Source organism: Triturus cristatus, chromosome 3_1, assembly GCF_964204655.1.
Source record: "Triturus cristatus chromosome 3_1, aTriCri1.1, whole genome shotgun sequence".
Classification (NCBI taxonomy): Eukaryota; Metazoa; Chordata; class Amphibia; order Caudata; family Salamandridae; genus Triturus; species Triturus cristatus.
The window spans coordinates 562,853,243-562,876,047 of NC_140583.1; the positions used below are offsets into that span (position 1 = coordinate 562,853,243).

At 42.1% G+C, this 22,805-nt stretch overlaps 1 protein-coding gene across 1 annotated transcript in view; it reads left to right on the forward strand.

The window, feature by feature from the left end:
* Positions 1–22,805, forward strand: part of SV2B (synaptic vesicle glycoprotein 2B) — a 701,510-nt gene that overhangs the window by 433,465 nt on the left and 245,240 nt on the right. The gene's annotated exons all lie outside the window — the stretch shown is intronic.

The following is a 22,805-nucleotide window of genomic DNA, read 5'->3' on the forward strand; positions in this document are numbered from 1 at the left end:
ATAAACATTTACAATAAAATATTAACACAATGATGGTAGTATTAGGCATGAACGCAATTTGCAAATTTTAAATTAAAAAAAAAGATCTTTGTCACAATTATTGAATTAGCAATGTTATCATAAAATATCAAACATTCAGAAGAAATTGTTTTTATAGCTTTCTATGTCATAAACAGTTTTTGTAGGAGATCTTTCCCTCAAAAACTTTATTTTTGCCGGACGTTTTACCTGACGGCTTAGTTATGCAAACTATAGATAATGGAGAAGTTGGGAAGTTGTGAGTCCATTAGAGGTGCTCCACATTTAACTGTGCTATTCATCAACAGATCCTACCTCTGCGTCACCAAAAAACAACCCCAGCTTATTACAGTCTATGAGATGAATGGCATTGATGTGATAATATTTCAGGGGAACAGGCCCTTTTTTACTTGCCTCACTGTAAGTAGATTGCTTAATGGTTTTGCCCTGAAAAGGTCCCTCATAACTGGTATTCCTAGCCCGTATACAAGTGAGGAACTTGTCTAATATTTGTATGTAGTGTGTTTGTTTCACTGTAACTGAGTGAATGGTAATGTCCATTGGGACAGTGTGTACATGGGTACAGGAGATGGTGGTATCACTTCAGTTTCCTCTTTGTCCAAGGTGGACATTAGAGCTTGCATATCACTGTGGTCATGGTCACCTATACAAATCCAGTATGACCTATTAGCTGGAAGAGGCTTATCATTTCTTTACTGTGTTCAGTTTGCCTTGCAAGGGGGAAACATTTCCCCATTCCTGTGTTACAGGATGTTGTCTAGCAATGATGGCTTTCGGTCGAGATCTAGTTGTCTCGGATCAGACCTTAGCTCCCTATTCGAGAAATCTAAAAAACTGAATACAACTAATCAAGATGCACTTCTCCCTGATTGCTGGCCCCCTTGAGACATAAACATGTGCATTATCTGGACTATGAGGAGACTATGTGCATCGTCCCACAGCAAATACATTGGTTGGACAGAGTCATTGTTTGGACAGCACTGAATATTGACAGTTGGAAGAATGACACAAGGTCAAGCAAGCAAAGCGAAGGGTCTTCTGTAATTTCCAGTTCCATGAAGGAAATGGTGAAACTTTGGAATCCAATGAATGCCCGAAGCTCCATTGGTTACCCAGTACTAAATGAATTAAACAATGACTAGCTGTTTCGAAATAAAGGCACTTCAAAAGCTGGTAACTACTGGTGGGCATCAGAGTGTATGTAGGCCAATTACTATATTGACCCCACTAAGAAACAGCAAATTCAATAGGACCTTCACAGGTTTTTAAAAAACTTGGACTGTGTCACTCTTTGGCATTTGTAACTTTACTTTCAGCTACATATTTGATCTTAAATAGTAAATTTAGTTGAACATTTCAAGCAGGTTGTTGAAAAATTGGTTCCGCCCATTGCAGAATGTCACCTAAGGTATTTTGTATCTGTCGTATTTGTGTGTGTTTAAAATATAAATATATATATTTATATATATATTTATATATATATTTATATATACACATATATATATATATATATTTATATATATATATATATATATATATATATATATATATATATATATATATATATATATATTTTCAAATATCAGAGGGTCCTTCCGGGGTTAATCCCATAGTCGGGTGGCGCTTTACCGGCAGGTACCCCAACGCCGGAAATTAATATCACAATCCAAGTTCAAGTAAGAAGCGCACTCAGGAACCAGAGAATATGCCAAGTTTCTTTATTCAAGTAAGAAGCGCACTCAGGAACCAGAGAATATGCCAAGTTTCTTTATTCTTCGTTCACACAAGACACCAGTGGGTGTTGAAGCGCGTTACGAAGAATAAAGAAACTTGGCATATTCTCTGGTTCCTGAGTGCGCTTCTTACTTGAACTTGGATTGTGATATATATTACCTACTGGCAGTCGCCAGTAGGTAGTTATAGTTAGGACCCTGTTTCCATAGGAAATCCGCAACATTCTATTTGGAATAACTTTGGCGCCGGTCAACGAATCCTCGCGAAATTTTCAAAATAGGTGGGGCGCTATGCTCCGCTCCTACCCTGAAAGTCTCGGGGGCATTCGTCAAGCGGGGGCTGAGATGAAAGGGGGGTCCCAAAACGCGTTTTTCCCATGCATTTTTCCATAGGACCTTTAGACACAGCTACAGCCCGAACGGCTGAACAGAATTACTTGAAATTTGGCAGAGAGGTAGTCCTCAGGTCAAGGAAGTGCCTTTTGTAGGTTTGGTGTAAATCTGTTCAGTAGATTCTGAGAAAATAGCCTTTAAATCAATATATATATATCTGAGCCAGCTTACGGTGCGCTTACGGTGCGCTTACCGTACGCGTACGGTGACGTGCGTGAGCGCGATTCTGATTGGCTCTTAGATCTTAGTAAACATTCGAATCGGTCGAAACCAGGAAGCGGTGGCCGCCATTTTGTGTATTTCACTCAGAAAAAAAAGGGTGATAACTTGAAAAGGGGGCAAGGAAGAGAGTTACAGACCCCCTAACAATTGTAAGGGGGTCAAAGAAGGACAGAAAAGTACAAAGAAAACATTTATTGATTTAAAAAAAAATCGCGGGGTACGCGTACGGTAAGCTCACCGTACGCGTACGGTAAAAAAAAAATAAAAAATGAAATGAAATTCAGATTTAAGTGTTTAGATATTAGGGGGCTCTAAAAAGAGCCGTTGTGTTTATGAAGTGATTTTTTATTGGTACCTACAAGTAAGTACCGATGCAGAGTCTAAGGTTCAAGAGGAAGACTCTGTTCCCTTCATCAGTGAAGTGTACACCATCTCCTCTATAAATGTCTTGCATGTCGTAACGCAAGTTGTTGTGGTAAATGGAACCCATACCATAGTCACGGAGGAAAGCAGAAACAGATTTGTTGACGTGCTTTCTTGCTTTGTCAATCTGTGGACAAAAATGATTGGACCAGTTCCATTTTGGCCTTTGGCATATGTTAGAAAACACAAAGGCAGTTTTAGGGAAAAGTGAAAACAGTTGTGCAAAGGTCTCCTTCATAAGCATTTCCAGACCTACCCCAGTCAAAGTGCCTAGGTCATTGCCACCACAGTGCACTATTATGAGGTCAGGGTGTTGGATTTGCATGAAGGATTTCACCAATGGCATCAATTGGTGCCACTTTAACCCTCTCTGACCAATCCATTTAATGTCTACATTTGGCAAAGCAAGGTCTCTCACCAGTGGAGTGGTGTGGCTCACTGGTTAGAGGCAGCAGACCCGGAAGCAGAGGACGGCCCGGGACCAGGGTTCAATTCCCGACGCGGCAGGGTCGTGGACCAGGGCCAGCGGACTCGATAATTCTCGCTTCGGTGCCTACTCTAACCAGGGATCACACTCGGCAACTCTGGGCATTAGCTTGCCTCATCTCCACAACGGCCCCCCACATTCGCCGGGGATGCCTGGTTTCACCTTGGAGATACCCTGGAGGGACCATCTCACAGGGATAGCCAGGACGGGTTCCCCAGCGGTCTACAGTGCCACGACGCCTCAGGGCAGCAGTGCGCTTTACAAGACACATACATTTACATATCTGTTTTCTCTGCATACTTTTCACTCCAGAAGACATAGCTGTGCCCTACAATCCACACTGTGAACATCTTCAAAGGAGAACTGGATGCACTCAGGAGGTGTAATTCAGTAGAATGGTAAAAAGAAATGAAAGACAGTTTGGAAATGGAGGCATACATATTTTTTTTATAAAAAAAAGAACTGATTGGCTGTTTCATACCATTCTAGAATAAAAACTAGGCTGTATGTGTAAATTTATAGAAGCATGTTTTGTATTGGTACAGAAAAATGTGTTACCAAAGAACAGTACTATGGATTTGCTGTTAGGTTTGAAAAGTCAAGCACTCCTGCTCTTTGGAAATGAAACATTGTGTGGCGAACTTCTGACCTAACTCCACACAGCAGTGTTCCATGAGCTATTGCTATGGTAGCAGGCAGAAGTCAAGTTGGGGGAAGGGTACTAGGCAGAAGTCAAGTTGGGGGAAGGGTACTTTTGGAAAAGGGTTGGTTTTCAACCAATAGAAATGTGTGATTACATTTGAAAAAAAGGGGGAAGCACTGAGATTTGAAATTAACATGTATATGTGTGGAAAAAGAGAGGGAAAGTTTGCCATTATCTGGTTCTGCTGAGAGGAGAGAGGTGTACAGAACAGAGATCCTGGCTCTGATAATCTGCTGTTTGAGTGCCACATTTCTTTTACAATTAACTATTTTAAAGGTGAGTTTAGAGTTTGAGAGGGGATGTATATGGTAAATTAAGAAATGAATAATAGAATTGGAATTCCTTTTGTTGAAGTTGTGTTTATTATTTTCTGTTTTGGGAGAAATTTAAATGTGAGGAACATGTAAAATAATATGGACTATGTTTTCACGAAAAATTAAGGTGTACTGGTAAAAATAAGGAATACTTTAAGGGTTTGAGGTTGAACTAAGCAATGCAAATACATTCAGCATCAGTGAGGCTGGTTGCCCTTGCTGGAGTGTAGTGAGTCACCCAGGTTACACATGTTGCTGGTCTCAGAAAGCTGTTTGGTATTGCTCTGGTGATTTTACATTTGCATTAGATGGAAAGGGGGAGGTATTTTTTTATGCAGAAGCAGACTCTTAGCACACAGCCAGCTGGTTATCCTGTGGAATCATGGATAGTATTCACAACCGAGTGGGGTTTGAGGTTTCAGTTAGTAATGCAAATACATTCAGCATCACTAAGGCTGGTTGCCCTTGCTGGAGTGTAGTCAGTCACCCAGGTTACACATGGTGCTGGTTTCAAAAAGCATTTTGGACATGTGCTGTTTTCAGAATCTGAAAAGTGGATTCAAAATGTGTCAGTCTGTAAAAGTGTTTATCACTTGCCAAAAAAAAGAGTAGTAAGTGTGCTTTCAAATTGGCAAAGAAATTTCGTTTTGTGACTAATATGAAAACATGACTCTGTGTGCAAATAGGAATTACAGGCAGAGATTTATTGCGTATTTCTCTGGTGATTTTACATTTGCATTAGATGTAAAGGGGGAGCCATTTTTTTGTATGCAGAAGCAGACTCTTAGCACACAGCCAGCTGCTTATCCTGTGGAATCATGCATAGTATTCACAACCGAGTGGGGTTTGAGGTTTCAGTCAGTAATGCAAAAACATTCAGCATCACTAAGGCTGGTTGCCCTTGCTGGAGTGTAGTCAGTCACCCAGGTTACACATGGTGCTGGTCTTAAAAAGCAGTTTGGACATGTGCTTTTATCAGAATCTGAAAAGTGGATTCATAATGTGTCAGTCTGTAAAAGTGTTTATCACTTGCCAAAAAAAAGAGTAGTAAGTGTGCTTTCAAATTGGCAAAGAAATTTCGTTTTGTGACTAATGTGAAAACATGACTCTGTGTGTAAATAGGAATTACAGGCAGAGATTTATTGCGTATTGCTCTGGTGATTTTACATTTGCATTAGATGGAAAGGGGGAGCCATTTTTTTGTGCAGAAGCAGACTCTTAGCACACACCCAGCTGCTTATCCTGTGGAATCATGCACAGTATTCACAGCCGAGTGGGGTTTGAGGTTTCAGTCAGTAATGCAAATACATTCAGCATCACTAAGGCTGGTTGCCCTTGCTGGAGTGTAGTCAGTCACCCAGGTTACACATGGTGCTGGTCTGAAAAAGCAGTTTGGACATGTGCTTTTATCAGAATCTGAAAAGTGGATTCAAAATGTGTCAGTCTGTAAAAGTACTTATCACTTGCCAAAAAAAAGAGTAGTAAGTGTGCTTTCAAATTGGCAAAGAAATTTCGTTTTCTGCCTAATATCTAACCATGACTCTGTGTGCAAAGAGGAATTACAGGCATAGATTTATTGCGTATTGCTTGGGTGAATTTACATTTGCATTAGATGTAAAGGGGGAGCCATTTTTTTGAGCAGAAGCAGACTCTTAGCACACACCCAGCTGCTTATCCTGTGGAATCATGCACAGTATTCACAACCGAGTGGGGTTTGAGGTTTCAGTCAGTAATGCAAATACATTCAGCATCACTAAGGCTGGTTGCCCTTGCTGGAGTGTAGTCAGTCACCCAGGTTACACATGGTGCTGGTCTGAAAAAGCAGTTTGGACATGTGCTTTTTTAAGAATCTGAAAAGTGGATTCAAAATGTGTCAGTCTGTAAAAGTACTTATCACTTGCCAAAAAAAAGAGTAGTAAGTGTGCTTTCAAATTGGCAAAGAAATTTCGTTTTGTGACTAATATGAAAACATGACTCTGTGTGCAAATAGGAATTACAGGCAGAGATTTATTGCGTATTGCTTTGGTGAATTTACATTTGCATTAGATGTAAAGGGGGAGCCATTTTTTTGTGCAGAAGCAGACTCTTAGCACACAGCCAGCTGCTTATCCTGTGGAATCATGCACAGTATTCACAACCGAGTGGGGTTTGAGGTTTCAGCCAGTAATGCAAATATATTCAGCATCAGTAAGGCTGGTTGCCCTTGCTGGAGTGTAGTCAGTCACCCAGGTTACACATGGTGCTGGTTTCAAAAAGCAGTTTGGACATGTGCTGTTTTCAGAATCTGAAAAGTGGATTCAAAATGTGTCAGTCTGTAAAAGTGTTTATCACTTGCAAAAAAAAAGAATAGTAAGTGTGGTTTCAAATTGGCAAAGAAATTACGTTTTCAGACTAATATGAAAACATGACACTGTGTGCAAAGAGGAATTACAGGCAGAGATTTATTGCGTTATGGTCTGGTAATTTTACAGTTGCATTAGTAGGAAAGGGGGAGCTATTTTTCTTGTGCAGAAGCAGACTCTTAGCACACACCCAGCTGCTTATCCTGTAGAATCATGCATAGTATTCACAACCGAGTGGGGTTTGAGGTTTCAGTCAGTAATGCAAATACATTCAGCATCACTAAGGCTGGTTGCCCTTGCTGGAGTGTAGTCAGTCACCCAGGTTACACATGGTGCTGGTCTTAAAAAGCAGTTTGGACATGTGCTTTTATCAGAATCTGAAAAGTGGATTCATAATGTGTCAGTCTGTAAAAGTACTTATCACTTGCCAAAAAAAAGAGTAGTAAGTGTGCTTTCAAATTGGCAAAGAAATTTCGTTTTGTGACTATTGTGAAAACATGACTTTGTGTGTAAATAGGAATTACAGGCAGAGATTTATTGCGTATTGCTCTGGTGATTTTACATTTGCATTAGATGTAAAGGGGGAGCATTTTTTTTATGCAGAAGCAGACTCTTAGCACACACCCAGCTGCTTATCCTGTTGAATCATGCATAGTATTCACAACCGAGTGGGGTTTGAGGTTGCAGTGAGTAATGCAAATACATTCAGCATCACTAAGGCTGGTTGCCCTTGCTGGAGTGTAGTCAGTTACCCAGGTTACACATGTTAAAAATTTCATGGTCCCTTTTTTCCACTTCTCCACAATCACATTTTCAGTTTATCATTGTAGTCTCTCAAGGACCTTGTAATGTGATAATTGATTTTTAGTGTTTAAAAAAAAAAAAAAAAAAAATTACGCGTACCGTACGCGTACGGTAAAAAAAAAATAAAAAAAAGTTTTAAAAAATATATAAAAAAAAGTTAAAAGGTAAGGTTGGCTCTTAAAAGAGCCGTTGTGTTCATGCAGGGACAGAGGAAAGAAAGAATGGGAATATTAGTCCGTACGACAAATGTGCTGATGTATTAAATTGTTCACTAGGGCAACACTGGTCTCCCTATGACAAATTAGATCATGACAAGTGGCGCACCGAATTAAAACCCTCGCAAACCGATGGTTGGTTTCCAGAGGACGAGAAAAAGGAGATGCTCCCCCCACAGATGAAGGGCTCAGCTGACCTACCGAAGATGGACTCGGCCCTGCAGATGATGGACCAGGCTGAGCTGCTGTGGATGTGCTTGGTTGACTTACTGAAGGGTTACCTTCAGTATGTCGAGCATGTGTCCTACCGTGTACATCTTGAAGGTGTCTCAACATGGTGTGATTCCCGAAGGAATACTTCTTGTTGGGATTCCCTCTTGAAAGTACACGGCCACAAAGCTTACAAGTCACTAAGGGTGCATTTACCTTTTTCTTGTCCTCTGGAAAAGAAAAATACTCCCATATGAAAGAGCTCTTTTGTTTCCTCCTTCTCTGCCTCAAGGTAGTGCTGCTAGCCTCACTCTCAGAAGAGTTCTGCTGTTCTGCCATCGTATCACAAAGACAACTCAGCTCCTTCTCCTAAGGGATCACAGCAGAAATGAGGGGAATGGGTGTGGTGTAGGAGAGTTCTAGAACTGAAAGTAGTTTCAACCAATCAAAAGTTGTGTTTCATGATCACATGACCCACCGTGCGCGTACGTTACGCTTACGGAGTGCTTACGGTAAAAGTACGCATGCGCGTAAAAAAGACACGCGCACGCGAGCATGCGCAAAACAGGCACGCCCCTTCACTTCCGCGTAACATGCGCGTGCAGCGTACGCGTTACGCGCTGCGCGCGCGTGACGTACGTCTACGCACATTGCGTAAACGAACGCAAACAGCGTAGAAATCTAACGTAATGAAAGCAAAACGTGCGCTTACCGTACGCGCACGTTAAAAAAATAATAAAAAAAAAAAAAAAGGGGAAAAAAAAACACTATGTTATACTAATAAATCTTACCTGTTTAGTTTAAAAAAATGGTAAAAATATATTGTAGAATTTTTAAAATTTAACCATAGTCTTTAAAAAAGGATAGAAAATTAAAATAAAAATATGTTAAAAAAATTGAAAAAAAAAAAAAAAAAAGAATTAGCATTTAAAAAACCTTGCAAATTCACTGAAAAAACCATGGGTTTCACACACGTTATAGTTAGGAATTAGCATTTAAAAAACCTTGCAAATTCACTGAAAAAACCATGGGTTTCACACACGTTATAGTTAGGAATTAGCATTTAAAAAACCTTGCAAATTCAATGAAAAAACCAAAGGTTTCACACATGTTATAGTTAGCTGGACATTTCACTCGTAAAAAACCAATGAAATTCCCCCGTTATAGTTAGTTCAGCTAACTATAACTCGCGCGCCCGCAATACACTACTGATGACGTCACATATTACATCACTCATGACATGGTCACTGACATCACTCATGACATCACTGGTGACATCTCAAATGACATCACTGATGACATCACTGATGACATCATCCAGTGAATGTGTGTATTTCTGAAAATTAAATATGTTTAATATATGTATATCTCAAGGTCAATGAAAGAAAAAAAGGGTATATAAGTGTCGAAATGGATGCTTTGTTTTTGAAAAATTTATTGTGTATCTGACTGATTAAGTGTATCATACTGAATACATGGCTTACTGAGTAATGTTTAAATATGAAAATATCTGTATCAGTCTCTCACTTTGTGTATAAGTGGCTGCATGGGTTGGTGAGTAGCTTCTTGGGTGTCTATATAGGTTATCAGTTGTTTTTTGAGTATCAGTCTGAGTGTCTGTATGGTTCGGTGGGGGTATTATGTAGTGCATAGGTGCATGAATGAGTGATTCACTCTTTGTATGTGTTGAAGACAGCATGTGTGCAGGACTGTATGGGTGGATGAGTGTGTGTATGGGTGTGTTAGTGAGTGAATGACTGTCTCAATAGTGTCTTTATGAGTAACTACATATCTATTAAACTAGTATATGTGACTATTGGTGTATATAAGTGAGTATATGTGAGAGTGAGAGATTGAAAGAGTTCCTGTATGAATAAGTATGTGTTTCTATAAGTGATTGTTTATAAGACTAAGTATGTGTAATTTTCCGTAGAAGTAAGTGTGGTGGTGTGTGTATAACTGTATAAGCTAATAAATGTATGTTTGTTTCTTTATTAGCATGAGTGAGTATGTGTGAGTAACTCTATGGATGAGTGGCATTGTGTAACAGGATGTATAGGTGTATGAGTACATATGATGAGTGAGTGCATGTATGAGTGACTGTATAGGACTGTTGGTGAATGAGTGGATGTGTATGTGGTTCTTAGAATTACTTAAGAGGTTCTTGTAACTTGTATTGGTATGTCCATTGTTTTAAAAATTTTAGTCTCTATTTTTGAATGTGTGTATCAAAGGATATATTAGGGGAAGAGGAGGTCTGCCACTCTATCACAAGGAAGATGTCATCAGTGATGCCATCAGTGATGTCATTTGAGATGTCATCGGTGATGTCATGAGTGATGTCAGTGACCATGTCATGAGTGATGTAATATGTGACATCATCAGTAGTGCATTGCGGGCGCGCGAGTTATAGTTAGCTGAACTAACTATAACGGGGGAATTTCATTGGTTTTTTACGAGTGAAATGTCCAGCTAACTATAACATGTGTGAAACCTTTGGTTTTTTCATTGAATATATATATATATATATCTCCAGCTCCCCACAACACTTAGATTGGACCAGCATTCATGTTAGTTGGATCTTGTTTTAGATTTATTGGCGGAAAAACTCAAAAAACAAACGTGTTTCGGCAATCCTGCCCAAAAGCAGGATTGCTGAAACACGTTACTTTAAAAAAAAATGTCACCAATAAATCTAAAATAAGATCCAGCTAAAGTGAGTGCTGGTCCAATCTACGTGTTGTGGGGAGCTGGAATTTATGAGCGGCACTGCCGCCGCAAGACAGTGACACCTGTGTGATATATATATTATCTACTGGCGGTCGCCAGTAGATAGTTATAGTTAGGACCGAGTTCCCATAGGAAATCTGAAAATTCTATTTTGAATAACTTTGGCACCGGTTGACTTATCTTCGTGAAATTTTCAAAACTAATGGGGCGCTCCGCTCAGCTCCTACCCTGAAAGTCTTGGGGTGATTCGTCAAGCGGGGGCTGAGAAAAAAGGGGGGTCCCAAAACGCGTTTTCCCCATGCATTTTCCCATAGGACCTTTAGTCGAAGGTACAGCCCGAACGGCTGAACAGAATTACTTGAAATTTGGCAAAGAGGTAGTCCTCAGGTCAGGCATGTGCCTTTTGCTTAAATGGTGTAAATCCGTTCAGTAGTTCCTGAGAAAATCAAAAGTAAAATCACATATATATATGGGCGGAGCCTAACCACACATCTCATCGTGAGATCTGATTGGCTGTCAGCACTTCATCCAAGAAGTGTTGGCTTCCATCTTGGGACCAATATACATGATAGCACCTCATTAAAAAGCATTGCAGTTAATAGAAGGTTTTAAGACTTTAGTTACATTATAAATCATTTGTTGATGGTACCATACTCCTTTTAGGAATTGTGGTGTGTTCTAAGGTGATTTTACCATGTGAAAAAGCCTTCTGCTGTGATATCATGAATCATGTTTGAGAGAAAACTATTTTCTCGTGCTTTTCCCACAGAGGTTTGGAAGGTGATCTATAAGCTAACTGAGAGCATATTTTCTGTAAATTCACATTATCTTTCTCAGTCATGTGAGAATGAAGTCTGACATTCTCAGTAAAACATGTACATCCAACAAGGGCAGAGACTGTCAGTTGATTCCTTTGTGTTCTACTGCAGCTTCCCAGAGTGTTATAAAGAACAACTAGAGCGCTAACAGTCCTACTTATGACAAACGTATGGCACACCTGAAGCCATCTTGGTTGGAATAAAGTGGTAATTCTTAAAACATTTAATTTATAAAGGAACAAAATGAGGGGGTTCATTTTGCCATAGAAAGTATGATTAGTGCTGCAGAAAGAAAAATTAGGGCACATTTTGAGTGACTTCTCAAATCCTCTTCTATTTCATTAAAAAATTGTGACATGCAGACTGAAACATGCACTTTCAATACCAGCAGCAGACTTCCCTGGTGAGCAGTAGCTTTACTACAGTGATCTAATAAGCAACTAGAGTGCTAACGATCTGAATTTATGGCAAATTTGTGACACATCTGAATGCCTTCTTGATGGAATCAAAGTAAAAAACTGAAAGTATTTCCTACTAAGGAGACTGTAGTAAATGAGGAAATTAGGAAACATCATAACAAATAAGTCTCCCAAAATGGCCACCAGAGACAAAAGAGCCCAAATGTAGACCAAATATCACCCAGATGTAGCCCAAGTATAGCCCAATGACAGAATGTCCCCAGAGTGTTCTAACGAACAACTAGAGCGCTAACAGTCTTACTTATGACAAAAGTATGGCACACCTGAAGCCATCTTGAATGGAATAAAGTGGTAACACTTAAAACATTTATTTACAAAGGAACACAATGAGGGGATTCATTTTGCCATAGAAATTATGATTAGTGCTGCAGAAAGAAAAATTAGGGCACATTTTGACTTCTCAAATCCTCTTCTATGTCATAAAAATAATTCTGACATGCAGACTGAAACATGCACTTTGAATACCAGCAGCAGACTTCCCTGGTGAGCTGTAGCTTTACTACAGTGATCTAATGAGCAAATAGAGTGCTAACATTCAGAATTTATGGCAAATGTGTGACACATCTGAATGCCTTCTTGATGGAACCAAGTAAAAAACTGAAAGTATTTCCTACTGAGGAGACTGCAGTAAATGAGGAAATTAGGAAACTTCATAACAAATAAATCTCCCAAGATGGACACCAGAGACAAAAGAGCCCAAATGTAGCCCAAATATCACCCAGATGTAGCCCAAGTATAGCCCAATGACAGAATGTCCCAGAGTGTTCTAACGAACAACTAGAGCGCTAACAGTCTTACTTATGACAAAAGTATGGCACACCTGAAGCCATCTTGATTGGCATAAAGTGGTAAAACTTAAAACATTTAATTTACAAAGGAACACAATGAGGGGGTTCATTTTGCCATAGAAATTATGATTAGTTCTGCAGAAAGAAAAATTAGGGCACATTTTGACTTCTCAAATCCTCTTCTATTTCATAAACAAATTCTGACATGCAGACTGAAACATGCACTTTGAATACCAGCAGCAGACTTCCCTGGTGAGCAGTAGTTTTACTACAGTGATCTAATGAGCAACTAGAGTGCTAACATTCAGAATTTATGGCAAATGTGTGACACATCTGAATGCCTTCTTGATGGAACCAAAATAAAAAAACTGAAAGTATTCCCACTGAGGAGACTGCAGTAAATGAGGAAATTAGGAAACTTCATAACAAATAAATCTCCCAAGATGGCCACCAGAGACAAAAGAGCCCAAATGTAGCCCAAATATCACCCAGATGTAGCCCAAGTATAGCCTAATGACAGAACGTCCCAGAGTGTTCTTAAGAACAACTAGAGCGCTTACTGTCTTACTTATGACAAAAGTATGGCACACCTGAAGCCATCTTGATTGTAATAAAGTGGTAACACTTAAAACATTTAATTTACAAAGGAACACAATGAGGGGGTTCATTTTGCCATAGAAATTATGATTAGTGCTGAAGAAAGAAAAATTAGGGCACATTTTGAGTGACTTCTCAAATCCTCTTCTATTTCATTAAACAATTCTGATATGCAGACTGAAACATGCACTTTTAATACCAGCAGCAGACTTCCGTGGTGAGCAGTAGCTTTACTACAGTGATCTAATGAGCAACTAGAGTGCTAACATTCAGAATTTATGGCAAATGTGTGACATATCTGAATACCTTCTTGATGGAATCAAAGTAAAAAACTGAAAGCATTTCCTACTGAGGAGACTGCAGTAAATGAGGAAATTAGGAAACTTCATAACAAATAAATCTCCCAAGATGGCCATCAGACACAAAAGAGCCTAAATGCAGCACAAATTTCACCCAGATGTAGCCCACATGTAGCCCAATGACATTAGTGGGCAAAACACTTATTTTTTGTGTATTTGCAGTTTTATATAGTGCAGACTTGTCAGGTATTGGAATGCTTTACATGAGCATTGGTTACATCACACAAGATCAAATTCATTTTGGTTGTAGACATGGGGAGATTAAGTGATTTGACCACAATCACAGAATGTTGAGCTGAAGCAGAAACTCCAACTTGGTTCCACAGTTGCAAAATCTGCAGCTCTGGAAGTAACACCACATCCTCTCGCCAAGGTGCAACATTTAATCAAGTGGTCAACTGGATAAAAAACATAAAGATTACAAATATTTTAAAAGTTCTTTGTCGCTATTTGAAAACTCAGAACATATGTCCTCATTTTAGTTTTTTAGAGCACTAACCATAATTTTGATGCAAATAAGACCCTCTCATATATGTAATTTCTAAAGGAAATACTCTAGGTATTACAGTTTTGATTACATCAAGATGACATCAGGCGTTCCACACTTTTGAAATAAATATAGAATGTTAGCAATCTAGTTGTTCATTGGGATACTGTTGAGAGGCAGAGGCCAGGGGCACGGACTCTGAAAATTGAAGAAGGTAGGAGAGTGCAGAGGCAACAATTTGACCACACCGGGCAGGCAGGAAGGGCAGTGGCAGCACAACAGACTATGGAGGGCAGTGGAAAGGGGGGCAGGGGCAACACACCAACAATACAGGACTGGCAAGAGAGGCTGTGGCAATATAATAGACCATTGTGGGCAGAAGGAAGAGGCAGTGGTAGTACAATCATACATGCCACCAGACCCGTTTCAGTCAGGAAACATCCAATGTTTTTAAGCTCAAATTGGCTTTATTTGATCTTTCTCCTGTCTACAATCTCCTCTTTTTCAATGTAACTCAAAGGGGAAAATCAATACCCCAGGTTTTTTTAAAAATCTCCCTCTTACCAAGTTCAAAATGTTCGCAAGTATGGTACATTGAATCATGGTAGGCAGGAGGAATTGGGGTAGGGACATGGACTCGGATAACCGAGGACAGGAGGGACATGGAGAGGCGCACCAAACTGACCCTACAGGGCAGGCATCGGGGTTTGCAGCAGCACAATACACCACACAGCGCATGCGGGACGGGAGTGCAGCACAACAATCCATAGAAAGCAATAGGGAGGGGACAGGACCATGCACATGGACAACAGAGAACAGATGGGAAAGAGGCAATGGTAGCTAGCTGACCATAATGGACAGACAGGAGAGAAAGCTGCAGCATAACAGACCATAAAGGGCAGGAGGGACGGATCAGGGGCATTACAATGGAACAGACAAGCCAGGAGGGAGGGAATAGGGGGTCTGCACATGGAAACAGAGGGCTGGGGGCAAGGTGGCAGGGCAGGAGCAGCAAGATGGCCATGGAGGTCAGGCAGGATGGGCACTAGAAACAAGACACACCATGGAGAGCAACAATGAGACTATGGTGGCATACACACAGACCATGGAGGGAAGGTGGGAGGGGGTCAGGGGCAGCTATCTGACCACACAGGGAAGGTGGGAGGGGCCATGGCAGCACAGAAGACCATGCATGGCAAGCGGGAGGGTTAGTGGCAGCACAATGGCTATGATGGGCAAGAAGGAGGGTGCAGGGGCATGCACAATGGACCATGGAGGATAGATGGGAGGGTCAGGACCTGGGCACAGTCAAGAGAGTTCAGGGGAAGGGGCCTCACAACAGACCGCGCGGGGCAGGCAGGAGGAGCAGTTGCAGCACAACAGATAAGGGAGGGCAGAAGGGTGTGCCATGGAGGACAGGAGGAAGGGGATAGGGGCATGGCATGTGGACAGGCAGGGTGGAGGTGGCAGGGACAGGTTATAGTCATCTGACAATGCTAGGCAGGTGGGAGGGGAGTGGCAGCTCAACAGAACACTCAGAGTAGATAGGAGTGGCAGGTCCATGGAACATAGTGGCCAAAAAGGATGGAGCTGGGGCATGCACAAAGACATCAGAGGGCAGGGGGAAGGAGAATAGGGGCAGCAAGCTAAGCACAGAGGCTAAGCAGGAGGTCAATGATGGGCCATAGAATTGGGCAATGGAGGGCAGGAGGAGTCGACTGGTACATCATGCTAAATGGAGGGCAGTGGCAGCACATCAGACCATGCATGGCAGGAGGGAGGAGGCTAGTCCATGGATTCAGACAACAGAGGATAGGGAGGAGGTGTATGGGGCAGCAAGCTAACTGTTCAGAGAAGGTGGGTATTAGGAACTTTATTGTTTTTAAAATGTGTGTCTGTGCGAACTACTTAAAATATGAACAAGTATGCAGCATAATCTCACTTTTATTCAGGAAGAAGAGGACGTTTGTGACTGTGACTCCGGGCTCACTTGGCAGAAACACCCCCTGACCCTCCACCCCCATCGCAAAATGTAATGCCCGTGAAAAGGGTAGGTGGACGCAGTGTTATATAGAACATAGTCCTGAGAGCACGATTGAAAATGAAAACTAGATGTAGTATATGGTATAAACTATGCACCAAAAAGTGTGATATAAGATGAACCGGGGCGTGAAATATAATATGCAATACATTGTGCGCAATGACAGATTCATTGGAGAGCGTGAGATAGAGCAGGCTCTAGCGCGTGCTATGCGATATGCGCCTTGGAGTGTAATATGCACAGGGCAGTGTTGTGTAACATAACTAGTCTCTAAAGTTGTAGTATAAAATATGTGCTGGGGAGTATAACGTTGCATATGCACTGTGACAAAGATATGGATCCCAGATTGTAATATGTATGGCATAGCGCTGTGCGTTATAACATACACATCGAGGAAGGCACGTTAGAAGGGGCAATATAACCCGTGCGAAGGCAAGTGTGGCATGACATATTCACGGGGTGGTGTTACAGTGCACATGGGCTAGAGAGTGTCATAGCAGACACACTAGCTGGTGGAATACAACACAGAGGTGTGAGGTAATCGGCGGGCACTGGTGGGTGTAACACAGCATTGGGCTCAGCCAGGACCACGCTGTGACTCTCAAGTGAGGTTCGTCTCCTTTCCAGAGAGTAAAATAAAAAGTATTACACATCCGGCGGTGGATGTGTTTTTTATTAACCGTGAGGGGGTTTTCTTGCATAGTTTGGTCGAATTTTTGTCGAATCCCCTTTGAATGGCTTGGTGTGTGTGTATATTAAATGTGCCCGTCAATAGCTACCCATGTTTGTATAAATAAACGACAAGGGTGTCTACTTGGAGAGTACCCACCGGCGGGGGCGCCGGGATTAGGCACGGTAGGGCGTCAGACACATCAGAGCTTCACTAGCGGTGTAAATACATTCCATGTGGATTCATTCTATGCATAGTCGCCTTTTAATGAATATCACGCAAATCGTCATGGTGATAGGTACATACGGTTTGTCCAGCATGTCCTAGGTGTTTCTATAAATATATATATTTTTAAAATAATAAAAAACAAAGGCCGGCCCCGGGGGATGGGGTCCCTGGAGCCATAAGTGGCCTGAGGAGCGGGGCAACGCAGCCCCCTCCTAAAGAATTTGAATTAAAAAAAGGCCATGACCCGGGGGTTGGGGTCCCCGGGGCCGATTAAGGCCTTGGGAGGGTCAAATTTATTTTTCTGAACAAAAAAAAATAGGGTGCAGGCCCTGGGGGATGGGGTCCCCAGGGCCAGTAAATTAGAAAAAGAAGGGGGGCCACACCGCCCTCCTTCTTAAAAAAATAAAATAAATAAAAGACCGGCATCGCGCTGGAGGCCACGCCTCCTCCTTGCAGCACTCTGCAAACGCGCCCCCTGGCCAGTTGTAAGTTGGGGAATTAATTCCCCTTCAATACTGAGGGTCCTTGAGGGCCAACTAGCCCAACAGTTGTCTCCAGTGTGCGCCAGGGAGCTGCGTTGCAGACAGGTGTTCTGAGGCCACGCCCCTTTTTACACCGCTATGCAATGCAGCTCTGTGGCGCTTACTGGAGGTACCTATTGGGCTAGTTTGGCCCTAGGGACCCTTAAGATTCAAGGGGACTTAATCTCTCAACATAGAACGGCCACAGGGCGCGTTTACACAGTGGTGAAGGAAGGGGACGGGGCCTGAGATGACGTGTGCAAACATGCCCTGTGGCGCGTTTTAAGTTGGGGAAATAATTCCCTTTCAATCCTGAGGGACCCTGGGGGCCAACTAGCCCACCAGGTGCTTCCAGTAAGTGCCACTGCTCTGCGTTGCAGAGAGGTGTTGCAGGCCGTGCCCCTTTTTACACCTCTCTGCAATGGCGCTTACTGGACGTACCTAGTGGGCTATTTTGCCCCTAGGGATCCTCAGGATTCAAGGGGACTTAATCTCCCAACTTAAAAAATGACCACAGGGCATGTTTACACAGTGGTGAAGGGAGGGGACGGGGCCTGAGGTGACGTGTGCAAACACGCCCTATGGCGCTTTTTAAGTTGGGGAAATAATTCCCCTTCAATCCTGAGAGCCCCTGGGGGCTAACTAGCCCACCAGGTGCTTCCAGTAAGTGCCACTGAGCTGCGTTGCAGAGAGGTGGTCCAGGCCGTGCCACTTTTTACACCTCTTTGTAACGCAGCTCTGTGGCGCATTCTGGAGGTACCTAGTGGGCTAGTTGGACCCTAGGGACCCTCAGGATTCAAATTAACTTAATCTCCCAACTAAAAACGGCCACAGGGCTTGTATACACAGTGGTGAAGGGAGGGGACGGGGCCTGAGTTAACGTGTGCAAACAAGCCCTGTGGCGCGTTTTAAGTTGGGGAAATAATTCCCCTTCAATCCTGAGGGCCCCTGGGGGCTAACTATCCCACCAGGTGCTTCCAGTAAGCGCCACTGAGCTGCCTTGCAGAGAGGTGGCCCAGGCCGTGCCACTTTTTACACCTCTCTGCAACGCAGCTCTGTGGCACATACTGGAGGTACCTAGTGGGCTAGTTGGACCCTAGGGACACTCAGGATTCAAATGAACTTAATCTCCCAACTAAAAATGGCCACAGGGTGTGTTTACACAGTGGTGAAGGGAGGGGACGGGGCCTGAGTTAACGTGTGCAAACAAGCCCTGTGGCGCTTTTTAAGTTGGGGAAATAATTCCCCTTCAATCCTGAGGGACCCTGGGGGCCAACTAGCCCACCAGGTGCTTCCAGTAAGCACCACTCCGCTGCGTTGCAGAGAGGTGTTCTAGGCCGTGCCCCTTTTTACATCTCTCTGCAACGCAGCTCTGTGGCGCTTACTGGAGGTACCTAGTGGTCTAGTTGTACCCTAGGGACCCTCAGGATTCAAGGGTACTTAATCTCCCAACTTAAAACGGCCACAGAGCGTGTTTACACAATGGGGAAGGGAAGGGACGGGGCCTGAGGTGACGTGTGCAAACACGCCCTGTGGCGCGTTTTAAGAGGTAGTTTTAATCCCCTGCCCTATTATATACTAGGGGCTTACAGAGGAGGTCATGCTAATCACAGGGGGACCCCAACGCATAGTGTTCCCTAGTGTATGTAAGTGTTTTCACTGTATTCTGAGTGTTTTTTAACATAGCACTGGCTCTAGGACTGGTTAGTCAGACTCAGTTACCACCAGTATCCGTCTGAAAAAGTTGAGGGTACAGGATGATTTTGCAACAAGGCTTCTTTCTGCTCTTCTGTTTGTTCTTTCTGCACGTTATCCTTCTTCCTACACTTTTCTTCGTCTTTGAGGACTTCTGTTGCTTCTTTCTGCATTTCTTTTGTTTCTTTCTGTGTGTTTTTTCTTCTTTCTTCACATGTCCTATCTCTGTAGGCATAGTTAGAAATTAGCATTTAAAAAACCTTTGAAATTCACTGAAAAAACCATAGGTTTCAGGCACGTTACAGTTAGCTGGACTTTTCACTCGTACAAAACCATTGAAATTCCCCCGTTATAGTTAGTTCAGCTAACTATAACTCGCACGCCCGCAATGCACTGCTGATGACGTCACATATTACATCACACATGACATGGTCATGTTTTTTTCAGTGACTATATATATATATATATATATATATATATATTGACTCGGTGGTGTCCCAATGTTGTCCCAATGTTGACGCTGGCGCTCTCCTCTAGGGCGGTGCATCCATTCCGACAGGGACAAGCCGTTTGATATTCAACCAAAAAAAACAAAAGCGCTGCCTCACGACGGCCGAATTTGTGTGACACAAATTACATCCCGTGATCAAGCCTCAGGAGAGGTGAAACGCATTGGGTGAAGCAGCGTCTTTGAAAATAAAGCGCCTTTAAAACATCAATACACGAGTGAGTGCATCCTTAAACTACAAATTCGGCTGTCATGAGGCAGCGCTTTTGTTTTTTTGGTTGAATATATATATATATATATATATATATATATATATATTACCTACTGGCGGTCGCCAGTAGGTAGTTATAGTTAGGACCACGTTTCCATAGGAAATCCGCAACATTCTATTTTGAATAACTTTGGCGCCGGTCGACGAATCCTCGCAAATTTTTCAAAATATGTGGGGCGCTACGCTCCGCTCCTACCCTGAAAGTCTCGGGGGGATTCGTCAAGCGGGGGCTGAGATAAAAGGGGGGTCCCAAAACGCGTTTTTCCCATGCATTTTTCCATAGGACCTTTAGACACAGCTACAGCCCGAACGGCTGAACAGAATTTAATGAAATTTGGCAGAGAGGTAGTCCTCAGGTCAAGGAAGTGCCTTTTGTAGGTTAGGTGTAAATCTGTTCAGTAGATTCTGAGAAAATAGCCTTTAAATCAATATATATATCTGAGCCAGCTTACGGTGCGCTTACGGTGCGCTTACCGTACGCGTACGGTGACGTGCGCGAGCGCGATTCTGATTGGCTCTTAGATCTTAGTAAACATTCGAATCGGTCGAAACCAGGAAGCGGCGGCCGCCATTTTGTGTATTTCACTCCGGTAAAAAAGGGTGATATCTTGAAAAGGGGGCAAGGAAGAGAGTTACAGACCCCCTAACATTTGTAAGGGGGTCAAAGAAGGACAGAAAAGTACAAAGAAAACATTTATTGATTTTAAAAAAAATCGCGGGGTATGCGTACGGTAAGCTCACCGTACGCGTACGGTAAAAAAAAGAAAAAAAAAGAAATGAAATGCAGATTTAAGGGTTTAGATATTAGGGGGGCTCTAAAAAGAGCTGTTGTGTTTATGAAGTGATTTTTTATTGGTACCTACAAGTAAGTACCGATGCAGAGTCTAAGGTTCAAGAGGAAGACTCTGTTCCCTTCATCAGTGAAGTGTACACCATCTCCTCTATAAATGTCTTGCATGTCGTAACGCAAGTTGTTGTGGTAAATGGAACCCATACCATAGTCACGGAGGAAAGCAGAAACAGATTTGTTGACGTGCTTTCTTGCTTTGTCAATCTGCGGACAAAAATGATTGGACCAGTTCCATTTTTGCCTTTGGCATATGTTAGAAAACACAAAGGCAGTTTTAGGGAAAAGTGAAAACAGTTGTGCAAAGGTGTCCTTCATAAGCATTTCCAGACCTACCCCAGTCAAAGTGCCTAGGTCATTGCCACCACAGTGCACTATTATGAGGTCAGGGTGTTGGATTTGCATGAAGGATTTCACCAATGGCATCAATTGGTGCCACTTTAACCCTCTCTGACCAATCCATTTAATGTCTACATTTGGCAAAGCAAGGTCTCTCACCATATCTGTTTCCTCTGCATACTTTTCACTCCAGAAGACATAGCTGTGCCCTACAATCCACACTGTGAACATCTTCAAAGGAGAACTGGATGCACTCAGGAGGTGTAATTCAGTAGAATGGTAAAAAGAAATTAAAGACAGTTTGGAAATGGAGGCATACATATTTTTTTTTTATAAAAAAAAAGAGCTGATTGGCTGTTTCATACCATTCTAGAATAAAAACTAGGCTGTATGTGTAAATTTATAGAAGCATGTTTTGTATTGGTACAGAAAAATGTGTTACTAAAGAACAGTACTATGGATTTGCTGTTAGGTTTGAAAAGTCAAGCACTCCTGCTCTTTGGAATTGAAACATTGTTTGGTGAACTTCTGACCTAACTCTGCACAGCAGTGTTTCAAGAGCTGTTGCTATGGTAGCAGGCAGAAGTCAAGTTGGGGGAAGGGTACTAGGCAGAAGTCAAGTTGGGGGAAGGGTACTTTTGGAAAAGGGTTGGTTTTCAACCAATAGAAATGTGTGATTACATTTGAAAAAAAGGGGGAAGCACTGAGATTTGAAATTAACATGTATATGTGTGGAAAAAGAGAGGGAAAGTTTGCCATTATCTGGTTCTGCTTAGAGGAGAGAGGTGTACAGAAGAGAGATCCTGGCTCTGATAATCTGCTGTTTGAGTGCCACATTTATTTCACAACTAACTAATTTTAAAGGTGAGTTTAGAGTTTGAGAGGGGATGTATATGGTAAATTAAGAAATGAATAATAGAATTGGAATTCCTTTTGTTGAAGTTGTGTTTATTATTTTTTGTTTTGGGAGAAATTTAAATGTGAGGAACATGTAAAATAATATGGACTAAGTTTTCACGAAAATTTAAGATGTACTGGTAAAAATAAGGAATACTTTAAGGGTTTGAGGTTGCACTCAGTAATGCAAATACATTCAGCATCAGTGAGGCTGGTTGCCCTTGCTGGAGTGTAGTGAGTCACCCAGGTTACACATGTTGCTGGTCTCAGAAAGCTGTTTGGTATTGCTCTGGTGATTTTACATTTGCATTAGATGGAAAGGGGGAGGTTTTTTTTATGCAGAAGCAGACTCTTAGCACACAGCCAGCTGCTTATCCTGTGGAATCATGCATAGTATTCACAACCGAGTGGGGTTTGAGGTTTCAGTCAGTAATGCAAATACATTCAGCATCACTAAGGCTGGTTGCCCTTGCTGGAGTGTAGTCAGTCACCCAGGTTACACATGGTGCTGGTCTGAAAAAAGCAGTTTGGACATGTGCTTTTATCAGAATCTGAAAAGTGGATTCATAATGTGTCAGTCTGTAAAAGTGTTTATCACTTGCCAAAAAAAAGAGTAGTAAGTGTGCTTTCAAATTGGCAAAGAAA